Raw genomic sequence first — 4196 nt, forward strand, 5'->3', positions numbered from 1 at the left:
TTAATGTTTTTAAAATTCAGGTTTCACAACTACTTAATTTTTAGAGAGATTTTTAATGTTTTAATGTTTACATAATATGTTTTGTTTAATATTACTAACATTTTATAGTTTTTATTTTTTGTGTGTTCTTTGTTCATATTGTAATGAACTCTGCAACTGGAGTTTTTTTTTATAGTTTGCATTTTTTTTCAATAAGTAATAAATAAATAAATAGAGTATTGCATACAATGTAAGGACAGAATACATGCAATATGGATCTAAATATCTTTTTTGTGAATTCCGAGATATTTATTCCATATTATATCTAAACGTCCATAGTTTGCTATGCTAATTGGAATAAAGTGCAATTTATAAGTTGCTTCATTTTATGGAGAGGTGAACTAACTGCGAATTTGAATATCGTAATGACATAATTTGTAATTGAAAACAGTTCCATCTGAGATTTTGGGGGTTACAGTGGGCTAATGGCAAGATCTCGTCTTCGATACCCGATTTCTCTAAAGATCCGTTGAGCATGCGGGCCCGGTGCACGTCAAATCCGATGTCAAGAAGAGAATACCCTCTTGATGGCGTGGCGGGGAAGCCTATAGAAGAAGACGTCAGTCCAGACGCCGTCCTCGTCATCTGACCGTGGTTCAAACTAAAGAGATCCGTCCTAAAATAGCCCTAATGCTGCTTTCAAATGGGACTTTAACTAAATAAAATTAATATGAGATATCTGAATGTCTATGTTTCTGAAAAAGTACTTCTGAAATGTTTCTGAAGCGTGCTTTTCTTACTTGGATTCTAAAACCCTCCGTGATTTTACGCATGTGTTAGGATGCGTTTATTTAGTTAAAATGAGGGTGAAAGGAGAGATAAAAGGGGGATATGTTTATATTTAACAATAAGGAGAATTTGTATCGTAAGCTGCCTTAGGAGGCGTAAAATCTGTGGATAACTCGCAATATTGTAGGAAAAAGATACTAATTCACAATAAAATACTTCAGAGCATTTTTTGTTTACTGTAAGGGGCCTAAACATTAAATTATGGTGAATAAATGTAATATTTAAGATTTCTGTTTTTAAAATTTGGTAATTCATTTTTTTAGAAAATAATAATAATTTTTTTTTATGTTAAAATAATAATTTTTTTTTATGTTAAAACCTTTTTTTAAAAAATTTATTATTGAATTTTTAATAACATTTTGAGATTAACAAAGGTATATAATCTCGGTCGCATTTAATGATATTATATAAAAAAAATATTCTTCTTGCCACTCCTGAAAACTTTTTTGCGTTTGAATTAACCGTATAACAATCAATATGCAAATTTGAGTTTAAATAAAATAGTACGTTTAGAAACGTCACAGCTATCACATACATGTGGGGGAAAAAAACTGAGCGAAAAATTACCTAATGGGGTGAAAGGCAAGGTCAAAGAAAGACAAAGAATTGCAGAAATGCACTCTTGTTTTCACGTCTCACCCCTTAGCGAGGTAGAATCATCGAAAGTAGTAATTTCGGGGCTACTCAAAAGAATAGCAGTAGTATAGCAAATGCATTACATTAAGAAATTGTTTATCTCACCTAAAAAGAAAAAATATGCAACTTTCTTGTATCCGTTAAAATAAACTTAAAAGTGTCAGGAATTGTATTTCATTGCTGTTATTGAAACAGAATATTTTCTGCATAATTTTTACTTTCTCATGTACGAAATAAGCAAAGAGAAAACATTGTAAATGACAAAAAATTCGACTTCGAGTTTTTGATGAATCTTCACATGATAATTCAAACACACATTAAGATAAAGAAGTAAAATTTAGCATATGGCTAAACACCATATTTGTATGTATCTGTATCAAAAAGAAGTTAATCTGTCCGCTTTCATGAAAACACGATAACTCAAAACACAAAGAGCTAAATTGATGAAATGTAGTAAGCACTTTTATCATCAGAATTGTAGATATTCATTGAATTGATCAAAACCTCAAAAGTGCGACTGTCTGTCGGTCTGCATATTCGACTGTATGTGGACACCATAACTCAAGAATGTAACTACTTAGATTTATAAATTTTATCATTATGATCGTACAATTGTATCAAATTTTGAACCCAATAGGTAGAAAGGAAGGCATCCAAATGCATACCATACTACCTGGATTCCTGTTGTTGTAGTTTTCTTGTCCAGTAGTGCAATAGGATTAGATCTGTCCAAAATTGTCTAAAACGGCTTTGGCCACATCAATAATCTCAGTAGAGTAGAGGAGTTGATGAGGTGAATCGAGATGGATCTTGAAGAGCTTCGCCAAAATGGCTGGGCAATCAAGGATATGGTAGGGGGAGAGTTCAGTATCAATGCAGTGAGGACAACTTTTCATTATTATTATTAGGCATACCTGGAATCCTTTATTATATAATAGAACAAGAAATAGTTAATTGTGTCACTACTTGCAGAAATCAAGGTAGAAGTGAGACACTTGCTTGCGGATTTTGTAGTGACCTTCGAGAGTTTGCCGCTTCACTCTCCACCATTATTCCCCTTTTACGTTCAGGGGATGCAGAGCAAGATAGAAGGAGAATCGAGTAAACGGTACTATATTATTTAAATATATGAGAAATTCGAACAGAAAACACTATCAATGGTTGTAAGTATAAACATATCACAAATTAATTTAATAAACAGATTTATTATATATAAAGCAAACATGAATTCAGAGAGATAATTAAAAATCAATAATCCACTAATGAGTAAAGATAGATAATGTCATTTGTTCAGAAAAAAAAATTAAGTCTGCCGATTAATTTGTTTATTTATTTTGTCATGGTGGCATATTTTATTTATAAAATAGTTTGTAATTTAAACCAGAGCATCTGGAAGTTTTGCAGTAGGCTGTAAAATGTGTTTTTATATGATAAAATAATATGTCACGATAAGGATTTGGTGACACAAACATGCTGTCAAGATGAAAAAAAAAAAAAAGTACCACACTACAAAATCACATATATTTGTAATGAAGAAATTCAGAAAGAATAACATATAGAAACAAGCAGAATAATTACAAAATTTATATAATGGCAATATAAAAGTCCTGACAAACTTCCCAGATGGAAATGATAGTAAAAATGAAACATGATTTTAAAGAAATGCAAAATTAACTGGTTACATCTTCAATTAAAAATTGATTTCCCTTTTCAGTATTTGTGAATATAGACTTTGATAGACTTTTTCTAGAAGTAGACACTCATTAAAGTACTGTAGTACCCAGAGTCGTCGTCTTTAGGCCGAGATTCTTGATGCCTCTATAACCTAATTGTAAACTACGATCTTGCCAAAACTATATAATCAATAATGCTCCTTATTCCAGATGATGCATAACAGTTTTTCAGTTCTGAAACGAGCAGTGCTGCAAAAAATACTTTTCAAGAGAATACTATTAAAATACAATTTTAAAAAATAGCTTTACCTTTAAAAAACCCACAATTTTGGATTGTAATTAGATGAATTGTATTTTAGAAAATTATCAACATGTCTTTTTTTTCGGTAAACGACTTTTAAAAAAGGGAAAAATATTTTTTATTGCAAATGATCTACCATCAGTGCAACATAAAATTGCAACCGGAACCGAAATAAAATAAATAAATAAAATCAGGAGCGCAAAGGTAAGCCTTGGTTTGGAGAAGGAAAAAAAAAAAAAAAAAAGTTAGAGGAGAAACAGATAGTTAACCGGGAACCAATCCTGAACTGAAGCTTCAGCAGTCAAGCCACCGCCAAATTCAAAGAGAAAACTTTCATTGTTTCAGTTAGTAATTGCGAATTTTGATGCTTTCTTCGACTGTTCGGTGTGCAGCCCCAACTTTTGTCTCCCCTATTTATTGGTCCATTTTCTCTCTTCTTTCTTCGTCTATGTTATTAATATTATTTCATTTTTATTCTCCATTGAACTCCCACCGATAAAAATAACCGAATAAGATTAAAAATGAAAAAAAAAAAAAGCCTTTAAAATGATTTCGGGGGCTAATGGAGAATGCTTAGTATTATGAAGTTTTATGAAAATTTGACTTCTTTGTCTGTATTAATGGTTGGGCTGATTTCACAATAGAATGACTATTAGAATTGTCATTATTTTCAAACAGTAAATACTCGTCATCTCTAACTCAAGAGCAAACTCTTTCAAAAAATACTTTTTAAAGTAACTTATTATAAACATTACTAT

This window comes from Argiope bruennichi, chromosome X1, assembly GCF_947563725.1.
Source record: "Argiope bruennichi chromosome X1, qqArgBrue1.1, whole genome shotgun sequence".
In the NCBI taxonomy this organism is placed as follows: Eukaryota; Metazoa; Arthropoda; class Arachnida; order Araneae; family Araneidae; genus Argiope; species Argiope bruennichi.